The sequence below is a fragment of the Mizuhopecten yessoensis genome, unplaced genomic scaffold (genome assembly GCF_002113885.1).
Source record: "Mizuhopecten yessoensis strain PY_sf001 unplaced genomic scaffold, ASM211388v2 scaffold1311, whole genome shotgun sequence".
NCBI lineage: Eukaryota > Metazoa > Mollusca > Bivalvia > Pectinida > Pectinidae > Mizuhopecten > Mizuhopecten yessoensis.
Window position 1 is genome coordinate 667,287 of NW_018403983.1, and position 12,948 is coordinate 680,234.

At 36.7% G+C, this 12,948-nt stretch overlaps 1 protein-coding gene across 3 annotated transcripts in view; it reads left to right on the forward strand.

Moving 5' to 3' along the window:
- The first annotated feature begins 816 nt into the window (after positions 1-816).
- The window catches only part of LOC110459032 (NADPH oxidase 5-like), a 71,661-nt gene continuing 59,529 nt past the window's right edge, over positions 817-12,948 (forward strand). For 2 of the 3 annotated variants that reach the window (XM_021511064.1, XM_021511080.1), the window contains exon 1: positions 5,298-5,351. The gene's annotated coding sequence lies outside the window, so the exon portion shown is untranslated. Of the gene's footprint in view, positions 838-5,297; positions 5,352-12,948 lie in introns of those variants that run through there. The other variant, XM_021511073.1, reaches the window with a different exon arrangement.

The following is a 12,948-nucleotide window of genomic DNA, read 5'->3' on the forward strand; positions in this document are numbered from 1 at the left end:
CCCACCCCCTGTATCCACGTATTAGGCGACAATGAGGAGCCTCCTGCTGAATCGTGATGTTCGTTTGTTTTGTGTTTTCTGCTCGTGAGATATCATAGAAAAACCAAACTGGCCGTCTGAGACCCCTTTATGCACCAGTAACGCTATTTTTTCTTTATTTTCGATAGTTTGAACCTAAGTCACCCACGATACACACATTGTGATACCTTCATTGAATCCATTGGTCATTACCGTTTCTAAAATAAAATATTAGTTGTTCTTTATTTTTGTGACTGTCATATTTTGTCATAGTTTATTCAATTTCCTTTTTATGGAGAAGACAAAAGATCCACCGATTTAGCAGGTGGCCTACAATAGTTGCATAGTACGATCCACCAATCAGAACTGTGATACGTCTTTACTGCTCTTCAGTTGCAAGCTTTTTTCATATTTTGTACGTCTTTTTCTACTTCATATTATATATTAACTTCTAAAATGTGAATTCCTGAAAAATTAGAAACGTTTGGATAAACAATACGTCGGAGAAATCAATATAAATAATGATTTTAACTGAGAAGAGCGTTAATCTTTAAATGTCCGTCTGAATGTGTATTATGTTTCTATACAGTCCGATCAATACATCTATAAACATATATACGCCGTGAAATTGTCATTTCGTAAATGTGACTAAAACACTTCAATGGGCTTATTGTAATATAACGTGGATTGGCGTTGGGTGGTAAACACTGTTTGAGACGTTACCGAGCATTATTCCCAGCTGGGACATTTTAAAGTACATTTTGACACACGTCGTAAAATTTGGAAAGATGCAGAAAAGCCAGGTATCGTCATTGACAGGTAGGTGCAATATTTATCTTTTTTGTCATAAATACCCCGTAGCTTTTTTGTTAATGTTAATTGATAGTTATCGTGTAATGATTAATACAACAAATAGCCAATTAATAACAAAGTTACGTATCTTGATAGGTTGTCAAGAATATATTGTTCACCCTTGGACACGTATCTGGGGATTTTATGTTGATTACCTGGGTACGTATTTTATGAGGAATGTATTGTGATCTCTTAGATACGTATCTTCGGATTTTATGAGGAGTGCATGTTGCATGTTCTAAAATGCAGACGTGAAGAGGTGAGTTTTTATGTCCCTCTTGAACTTGGCCAGGGTATTTGACTTCCTAATAGCAGATGGTAAGCTATTCCACAACTTAGCCGAAACCCTCCGAAAGCATCTGTTTCCGTAAGTCACAACACGAGATTTTGGGACACACAACAAAGATTCTGACTCCGACCGCAGTGATCTTGACGGCTGATACAGGTAACAAGCTCCTGTAGGTACTGAGGAGCTGTTCCATTCAGTGATCGTGACGGCTGATACAGGGTAACAAGCTCCTGTAGGTACTGAGGAGCTGTTCCATTCAGTGTTTGAATGTGTATACCAGAATGTTGTACTGCGACCTGTGTCGTACAGGTAACCAGTGCAACGAATAAAGCGCAGGTGTGATGTGCTCTCTCTTTCGAGTACGAGTAACTATCCGTGCTGCAGTATTCTGGACCCTCTGCAGTTGACAAGTTAGTTTGTCAGATATACCACAGAGCAGGGCGTTACCATAATCCAACCGAGAGGTAACAAGTGAATGCACCAACATCTTGCAAGCATCTGCAGTTAGAAACTGCCGAATACAGCCGATGTTCCTGATATACCTTAAAAAGCCGCCATTTTGACTCCAGTGCGTAACTCTGTGACGTCATGGGCTTGTCCTATGCGTGAGAGAGAGACAGAGAGACAGAGAGACAGAGACAGATAGAAGGGCGGGGGAGGGGTGGACGTTCACAGAGTTACGGGAAACCAGTCAGAGAGAGGAAGGGGAGGAGAGAAAGAGAGAAGTTTAATATTTCAAAATCTTAAAGAAGAATACATAGAATTGTTGTTGTTGTTGTGACTTGCACGACCGTCATCGCATGAGCAGACGTCCGTCCCTCCGCCCGAGACAATCCCCCCTGTTATTGGTTACTAGATTCTCATCTCCTGTTAAGTATAAACATCTGCGGCTAAAGACATGCAAAGAAAAACATCAGCAAGGCACTCAATATACATTGTAGGTACGTCCACAACAGGAACCAGACGAAATGATAAACACCAGATTACGCAATCACAATAACTAGGATGTAATTATGCTTTTTGAATATTTCGTTAGTATTCTGACTGTTTAAAAAAACCAGAGGTACAGTTACTGTGTTCCTAGAAATAATACGACTTAAAGTGAAACATTGAAAGCTCTATGTAAAACCAAGGCAGAGGCATTTAAAAAATATGTCAAAACCATGGAAACAAGTGTCGGATTTCTCAACGGGTTGATTCTTCTATTTACTGAAGTGGAAAGAGAGATATTCAGTACTGTAAGGCAACTACATGTAATATGATACAATAGATATCAAACTGACATACATTGTATTTGAACGTCATTTCATAAACATCATGGATACTTGAAGATTTACGCTGCTTGAGATAGTTGTCAACAACAGCAATTATGGCAATTTTAAAGTACCTTACGTGCAAATAAACCAAAACGAAGATATCGCTTCGTTAACACAAAAACGAGTTGAGTAAGTTTTGCAAGTAAAACGTTCCGATAAAATCATAAAAATATTATATAATGACACAAATACTTATCTTGATGCAACATAAATGCACCTTGCGTCGCTAAGATTTAACTTCAAAAGGTATCTGTGAATTTATAAAGAATTTACTTAGTTCAAACAGGTCAAAATAAAGCTCTGTTTTGTGTAGATGTTTTGAAAATAATATTTTATACAATTAGAGCGAGAGTTTGAACTTTCCTTATCTTAAAAAGAGGAAAAGGTTTGACTTGCACGACATACGAATAGACGTCTGTCCTGCTGCCCGAGACATTTGTTTTCGACCATAGTTGTCTTGTACTTACATACAGTTCCCTTGACCAACTTTCATCTACCGTTTAGTATATGGTAGAATGTGTGTCGGTCCTCATAACCATTGCCTATTGACCAAAACTGACCTGTTTTCTGATCAATGGATACATTTTTATGACCGTTTTTTCTTGCGTTTTTATGAAGGTTAACCAAGATGCACGTGCTATAACATCAACGGAGTAGGTATTTCACCTACCATTATTACGTCACAATGACTTGTATTAATACTTGACAATAACTGAATTATGTTTCTGTTCCATGTTTTCTTTAGGAGGATCTGGGGGTTCAGCTAACATACAAGCTATTTTTCATTGAGTGAAAGTGTTTTTCAAACAGAAACAATGTCACCTGGGCTATACTCAGCGTAAGAGACAAAAGGAACAAAACAATTCTCTGTACTTTTCATGGAAGCTTATTAATGTGGAGCTTTTGTTTAACTTTTAGGAGAGTCGGTTGTGTTGGGCATTCCTTTCTCTATCTAGGTGACATGCAGTTTACACTACTGCACGTCGGGGATTGGCAAAGGATAATGGGTTTGGCTTCATTCCAGGGAGATAGCAAAGTCCTGACAAATGGTAATTGTTAATCCGTGCAATAAGTTCAGCCTTCACGGTTAATTCGTTGTTATTATAATGTGACGGGATTGATAAACGTGCTGGTACATTCAGCGTGGCATTTCAGTGAGGTAGCCTTCTAGAATGTGAATAAGACCTGTGTAATCGCTAGGAGGCACATACAACAATATACGGTATGGTGATATATACAGTATGGTAATATATACAGTATGGTAATATATAGAGTATGGTAATATATAGAGTATGGTGATATATAGAGTATGGTAATATATACAGTATGGTAATAAATACAGTATGGTAATATATACAGTATGGTAATATACAGTATGTTAATATATACAGTATCGTAATATATACAGTATGGTAATATATAGAGTATGGTGATATATAGAGTATGGTACAATGTAATATATACAGTATGGTAATATATACAGTATGGTAATATATACAGTATGGTAATGTACAGTATGTTATATATACAGTATGGTAATATATACGGTATGGTAATAAATACAGTATGGTAATATATACAGTATGGTAATATACAGTATGGTAATATATACAGTATGGTAATATATACAGTATGGTGATATATACAGTATGGTGATATATACAGTATGTTGATATATACAGTATGGTGATATATACAGTATGGTAATATATACAGTATGGTAATATATAGAGTATGGTAATATATACAGTATGGTAATATATACAGTATGGTAAATATGAATTACACTGTGTAATACAGCTGTTTTATGATGAGTCCTTTAGTCCTTTAAGGACTCATCGGTAAAGCTCGGTACCAGGAAGTTGGAAATCAAAATTAGGACTCAACGGTAAAGCTCGGTACCAGGAATTGGAAATCAAAATTTGGACTTATCGGTAAAGCTCGGTACCAGGAAGTTGGAAATCAAAACTGGTTTAAACCACTGTTGAAACACAAAGGTTAGATGCCTTAAACTCACTTTAAATCACACCACTTCCTCTTTTTAGTGATTCAGCGTAACTCATTGGAAAAGACAATAACGTGGCGCTATAAATCAAGAGCAGGGTATTCCGTCTTTGCGTATTGCAGAGTTATCTTCTCTTGGGAGCAGGGATTGATTGTTACGTCATTGGTTTGTGTGAGAAAATTACGTCGTTTTCTCAAGAATTGATGACGTAACTCTCCCAAACCAATGACGTAACAATCAATACCTGCTCACAAGAGAGAATAACTCTGAAATACGCAAAGACGGAATATCTATTTAGCGCCGTTTTATAATTGATTTATGTTTTTTATTTGTAATAAACGTGTGGGATGACAAGAAAACAAAACAAATCGAACAAAGAACTCAAAATCGGTGCGTTAACATGAATCAAGAAAAAAAATCAGCATAATCTATTAAGAAAACGAAGATGTGAGAATTATATTTGAATATTTCGTAATCTTATTCAGGTTTTTTTCTGACTGCAAAATAATAACTATTTTAATATTGAATAGCAGTATTATACCTTAGAATTACGGAGATATGAGTGAAACATGAAACAGTGGCGAAAAGTTAAAGAAGTAAGCTTTAACACCGTGACATCAAAAGTACAACTCTTTCTAAATTCCTTTTTTTTCAAAAACTCGTCTGAACATAATATAACCATATCTATGAAAGCCGAATATTTCAAGCGAATGTAAATATAGATGTTTCCTCGCCAACAAAGTTATGATGAAGTTGGATGAACAACACTGAACGGAGACACACTACGAGTCGGTTGTGACAGCAGTTTTAGTATGTCTGTCGAGCGTGCAGGAGGCAAACGGATATCATTTACCGGTCATTATAGCGATTTGTAAGTATACATATACATGTATATTGCGTCTAAATCACCTACATAATCAAGGAAATACTGAATTGTATCATGCAAGCGAATGTAGTGAGACTTAACATAATGCACGTCATGAGTTAAGAATAGTGACATCCGTCTAGGTATCTGATATCGCCTCAGGTTTTGGACGTTGTTTGCCTTATTTTCGGTATCCCCTCGCTCTTGTCCGTGTCGCCTACATGTTATGGTGGTAAACTCATGCAATGATTTTTCTGTGTTGTCACTATACTACCACAAGCGATAGAATGAGAGTGTAGGAAACATTATCTTAAAATGTCCAAGCTTCCCGTTGTTGTATATATGTTATAACCATATTTTGTTTTAAAGATGTTTAAATAATAAGGTAATTAGTTAATGTTTAAATATTTTGGAAATTACAGCAGAGTCGTGCTGTAAACAAACGTTTTGTTTAAAGGCGGAGCTGTAATAATGTTACTTTACTATTCCACACTTAACCTGTAAATGATATTTGAATAATTATATTTTTTTACGTGATATTCAGTCATTTGATGAATTCAGATTTTTGCGGGATATTAATATAAAACATGACATACACTTTATTTCACTTTTACGCCATCAATTAAAATGTCCGTAAGGTTCTTCTTCTTTTTCTTTGAGATTTGAGATCCATGTGGTCCTGAATATGTCCTTAGCTGACCGTATAGACAGAATACCTTGTGACGATTACTTCAAATGTTATTTTATGCACAATTTCTTTTTCTGAATACGTACAAATACAACATACTTTGCTGGTACCCTAGATTTCCGATTTTTATTTTATTAATACAAAGTGTATGACATGCAAAATAGACGGTGTGTAAGGCGCTTAATGGGGAAGAGAGGTAACCACTAGTAAATATCCAAAAATGTTTACCAACTCCTAGCAGGTTTATCTAATGAGTATGGAGTGAGAGAACTTTAAGTGGCTATGGGAAAAATCTGTTTTCGATTGATACCTGAAAGATAATTGAATTCAGTCAAATGCCAGATGCCTCAACCACTTGGCCATCGCGGCCCAGTGGTGGAGGGATAGTGGTAGCAGAATGTCAGATGCCTTAACCACTTGGCCTCCTCACGGCCCCTTGTAGCTGGTCAACCATCAATATATGTAACTATAGACAATATATACATCGCTTGTATCTACATTTCCTAGGTGATACATTATCCATATGGAGATATTTGGGACAAATTTCTCTTAACAGTTAATCTGTTCGATGTCCTTATTTCTCGATATTGATTTTAATACACAAAACCTGTCGATTTGTTGGTTGCCTAACGCCTAGAAACAGAGGACAATGTCTTCTCAAAAAAACAGCAAAACAAAAATCCCACAGAAACTCATCCGTGAAATAAGATTAAATATATAAACAATGGCAGAAACAGACTCCATTACAACACAACGTCAGTCTTTCATCGATGTCGTGACATTTCTATGTCAACAAATAGGTTTACCTTTGACGTTTTAACACCAAAGCGTGTATGTACTTGAACACTCACATTTCTATCATTTCTATCTACCAGCAATTTATAATTATCATTTCTAGGTCTCTGACTACAAACTATGAGTCCAAAAGTCCCTTTATCTGTCAATAAGTAATGAATGGTCATTTATCTCCAATTATTTAGGCTGTTTTTGTTGAAATAACAACGGAAGTTGGTACCAACTAATTTATTTAAATATTCATAGACTTCGTATGACGTCATATGTCGTATGCCATTTTCACTGAAATCGCTGCTGACCTATAATACATCAGATATCTATCCTTGTTAACTTATTCACCCAGAACTTTCATTATGAACTATTCCAGCCTTTGAATTGGAAGAGTTTAAATGTGTATTAAGGGTTAAAATAACAGCTGTCCCCGTTTTAATATCATCGGATATTGCTTTTTCTATTAACATATTCTGTTGATGTATTTTTTTCGTTGGTTATGGCAGTAATAATAACATATTTTTGGAAATCTACCCTGGTTTAGGGGGTGTAAACACCTCCCCTTACAAACGTAGTGTAAACGTTTTATGGCCCAAAGCATCCCTGATGAGTCCTGGAAGGACGATATAGTCGTATGAATCAGTGTTAATCCTTTTAGACAAAATGTATCTATTATTACTGCATACTTCCCACCTCTCACAATGGAAAAGTGTGGGCAATAAATCACTTGCTACCACAGTCCAATGCACACATAATCCCCTTCCAAGGCCAATCATGATTACATGACCATGAAAGGGGGTGTGCCCAGTGGACTGTGGCCACAAATGCTGTACGAAAGGGGAGATAATCAATCAGTGAGTAACGATGAAGTCAATACAGTGGAAAGGATAAACTTAGTTGACACATTTAAAATAAGGGCGAAAAATGAAAGTTAAAAATGGTAATTTCATGATTGAAAAACACAAAAAGATTTCCTTATCACGTGAGAGGATAAGCATTTCCCGGAAAAGTTAATAATCTTAAGGAGCTGTTCCTTTATACAAAATTGTACATTCAAATATAATAATAATATAATAATAAATCCCTTGTTACTCGAAAACCATGCAATAACCTTTACATGATAATAATAATTCGAGGTTCTTACTGCATACTTCCCACCTCTCACAATGGAAAACTGTGGGCAATAAATCACTTGCTACCACAGTCCACTGCACACATAATCCCCTTTCATGGCCAATCATGATTACATGACCATGAAAGGGTGTGTGTCCAGTGGACTGTGGTCACAAATGCTGTAAGAAAGGGGGAATAATCAATAAGAAGGTAACGATGAAGTCAATACAGTGGAAAGGATAAACTTAATTGACACATTTAAAATATGAAAAATAACAAAAATAAAGTTCAAAATGGTAATTTCATGATTGAAAAACAAACAAACAAAACGACTGAGTTGGCAGCGTTATTGATTTCCTTATCACGTGACAGGATAAGCATTTCATGGAAAAGTTTATAAACTTTAGGAGCTGTTTCTTTATACAAAATTGTACATTCAAATATAACATTCATTGAAAGAAATGGAATTCCTTCGGGATCGATAAACCCTTACATTGTATGTATGAAAATGGTTTCAATACCCTGTACCTTTGCCACATCTTGAAAATTAAACTGAAAATGTAGTGAGAAATTCAACGTTGTTTCCCGTGTTTTGTTCTAATTGTTGAACAGACACTCCTTACCTTCCCTGACACTGGAGGTTGATAGTAATCCAAAAACACTTGTATCCATTATGAAGGATACACTCAGACTGGGCTATTGAGAATAAAGACAAACTTACCTGGGTCTGATTAGTACTCACTCACACAGGTACATGTAAATTATCTGCAGTGGAGGGTAGGTAAAAAGATTGTCCAGGTGAACATTTTTTACTCAATTTTTCTGTTTTGTTCGAGTTGGGAAGCATGCAGTAAGCCAGTTATTGCATGATTTCTCGTTACTCGGGACTTATTACACCCTCGCTTCGCTCGGGTGTAATAAATCCCTTGTTACTCGAAAACCATACAATATCTTTACTTATATACTGCTTTATCATAACCTAGTTCGTAGGTCGTCTCAAAGCGGTTCACAAATTATTATTCGTGGTTATAGGGCCTTTGCTACCAGCCAACTCCCTGGGGAGCATACAACCGGTACTGCTATTTCGGCGCTCACAGCTAGCATTCAACAATTATAGCACTGCCCAACCACGTACTCATTTACAAGATACAATTGAGTGCTGTACCGTGACTCGAACCTACAACCCTTCGGTCACGAGCCCGGCGTCCTACCACTAGACTACCGTGCCTCTATATTACCAAATGTTAGATATGCAGTCACTTGTGTGTATGTTGACGGTGGAGGTGTATATGTGTGTTTCGTTCATAGTTGTGGGGTGTAATTAATCACCAAGACTCAGTTCTGATTCTAAAACAGACGTCTGCGTTATAATCACCTTCACCTGCATAATCATAGATGCTATTATTATACCTCTACTTTATTTACTCTATATAGACGTTATTGGTTAAATCGAATATATCCCCACTTTTACCTGTGTTTGAGTCCTGTGTACGTGTTAGTCTGGGAACTAAAACACACCTACACTCGAGTGTTTCCGCCGAGCCAATCAGGCGAGAGGTGGGCGCAGCTTGCTACCGAACTCGGAAGCGACGCGCGAGGTGGGCGGAGCTTGCTTCCGAACTCGGAAGCATTTGGCTCCATTGCCATCAAATGGGTAGCTGGGACGTGAAGTTATACAGCTTATGGTTTACAAATATGTTCTAGTTAAAAATATCTCTCCAGTGTGTATCGTTATAATAAAACGGATAAAGTATGGGGTTGAGGGTTTCGCCGAGGGAAATAGGCATGGTCAAGGGACACCAGAAACTTGCTATATCCCTCAACCCCATACTTTAACTGTATACTAATCCTGTCTGTGGTTATAACTAGTGTGCTTTATCGAGGAATATTACTTCTTTCTGAAAAGGTGTATGTTTATGTTCACCTTTTTATTCATACAGATAATGAAGGTCGTTTTCAATAGGACATTGACATTTATCGTAATCGTCACTTCACGCGAAACGTGTCGTGTGTTACGAGTACGCACTAATTTCTCTATCGCTTTTGACAGAAATATCGACCTTACGTCTTGGGGGTCAGTTTGTATGGGTAAATCGGTCAGTTCTTTACCATGTCATCCAAGAGGTCAATATTTGATAAAAACAAACATGTTTTTGCTACAGACCGGCTATAAGTGGGAATTCTATATACAGTGTTGTAAGTTTTATATATAGATACAGTCATACCTGAGCAATTACAGTATTCATACAGTTTATAAATTACATTTAAAATATGGTGGTACTCTATTTTGGAGTATATTTTGTGAAAGTACAATGAAAGCTAAAATGAAATATATATTGAGGATGAAATTGTGAGACTGATTGTCTAAGGAGATAATTCTTCAATGACTAGGTTTTTTTTTGTTTTGTTGTTGTTGTTTTTTGGTATATCTTCAAATAGCAGATGTCATTGTTTGACTTCAAGTTCATTTGGTAAATTGACCTTAGTACTTAACATGTACGACGGTAGCGTATAATCATTGGCGCATTTCACTTATCATCTACCTGTAACTTGCATGATTAGTAGGACTTCCTTAAAAATGATTGTCTGTTCCGAAAAATATAACTAACCATAGCAACTTTTACTTTACAAGTTGACGCTTGTCTTTTACTGTTTCGTTTCGTTTGCTGACATTTCCTTAAACTTGTTTTATCTAAACGAGGCCCAAAAGACCTCTGTTGTGTCGATGGGCCGTTAATAATCCAAAAACTAATTTAGTGCTAAGTCGTGATGATAATTAACGATTGTTTACCCAATAAAGTTGTCACAATTTGTCCTTTGTCCTAATTTTTTACTTTGCTTGACTTCCTATTAACATCTAAGGTCATGTATGTATGTGGGCTTAAGGCAGGGTATGTTGGTACACCAACTCCTATTGACTCCTTGTGATAGCGCAGCGCTGATGCCAATTGTATAGTGCTATTTCAATGAAATACCACGCCGCACCCAGCACATCAATCCGCCCTGTCACATTATACTGACAACAGGTGAACTATCTGTTGCCATAACTTTGAATGCTGAACGTTAAGCAGAAAAATAACGAATAAAATGTTTAAAGTTTTTGAATTGTCCCGGCCTTGGAACAGAACCCATTGCCTTCCACACCGGGGCCAACGTTCACAACGAGTACCAGTCCTTATGTACTCCATCAGCAATACAACACAACGTGGTCCTCGTTGCTGACCCCTTGTCTTTTGTATATAACCGAAGTCTTATCTCATCAATCAATATTTAAACTAAAATACAAGGTATAACAATCGCAAAGTACTTACATCACGTGATCACGCTTGTATCGCCTTTCCTTTGTCAGATAGTTTAGATATACCTTTCTCTCTAATCACCTCCTCTCGTTATTGTTTGCGTACGTCCAACTCTTTAAATACTTACCCACGATTAGGAACGGCTGTAGTATTTAACTGTCTGTCATCGCTGTTCTATAACAGGTTTCCGAAGTGATCGGGCAGATCGGGTAAGATGTGTTCACATACAGTTTTAATGTAAATAATTGAATTATATACTATTTAAGTATCTAAGTAATAGTGCACCTAAAACATGTACATTTGTAATACAATGAAAAGAAAATAACACAGAAGGGTAGGATTCACCAAATTACAAATATGTGTTATGATACAATTATGCAATAAATACTTATGATTTTGGATTCAATATTGACAATTTGATTTTAATATTTCTATTCCAGAATTGTGTTTATGGATATTTTTTGGCATTTTGACTATCTATTTATCTATATACCAATCTGTGAATACTGCAACGCACTCTGTCGAGTACTGTGTGTAGTGTACACGTCAGTGCAGGTTGTTAAAACGGTGTTCTAATGAGTGCAGGGCTACTGGGCTAGCAGAAGTAATGTAAAAGAAAGTGGTAGTGATAGATTGTTTATATGGTAATTAATGTGTAGTCAGTTACGTTTCAGATTAAAAGATAAATTATTTGTGAAGTTGAAAACAGGAGTGGCCTGCTAAGGTCGTTGAATAGTTGATAATATTAGCAGGAGATCAGTTTTGCTATATTCGTGGTGTTTTATCGTAAAATGAATATCCAGTTAATAGTAATAACGTTGCTTATGATCTCAGTGAACATTTTTATACAAGGCGGTGCTGCACGAAATGCATGCATCGCAAACAAGTTCTTATTGGAACAACGTCGAAATGTTAACCCCGCGAAATGTTAGCCCCGCCAAATGTTAACCCCGCGAAAAGTTAACCTCGCGAAAAGTTATCCTCTCGAAATGTTAACCCCGCGAAAAGTTATCCTCGTGAAATGTTAACCCCACGAAAAGTTAACCTCGCGAAATGTTAACCCCGCTAAAAGTCAACCTCGTGAAATGTTAACCCCGCGAAAAGTTATTCTCTTGAAATGTTAACCGCACGAAAAGTCAACCTTGTGAAAAGTTAGTCCAGCGAAATGTTAGTTGCGCGAAATGTTAACCCCGGGAAATGTTAGCCCAGCGAAATGTTAACCCCGCGAAATTAAACGATTATACTGTACTGAGATAAAGTTCACGTTGTTGCCGTTTACTCACGTGACAACTGGGACCACATACAGTAACCAATTCACGTTCACCTCTGATTTACGTTAGACAAACTACGACATCTGTGTACCTAATTATATAAGTCAGCGTGTTATAGACTGTGTCTAGTCGTCCATGTAATTCAATATTTCACACATAATCGGTACATGTGAAAGGTATTTAACATGTACCGATTATGTGAAATATTACGCAAGCAACTTTGATAGATGCTTTTTTCATTCAGTAATGTTGGATTAAAACGGAATCAAATGTCAAACTATGTATTGTACAAATGTCAGGCAAAACGAATCACTTAAACAAATAGACAGGCCGAGGGACTTGTGATTATAGTAGATAATATAGGTGACCTTTTACTGTTTTCTACGCTCTTTGGTACACTGAAACATGGACTTTTCTGTCATATGCATTGTTTAATTCTCTGTGAC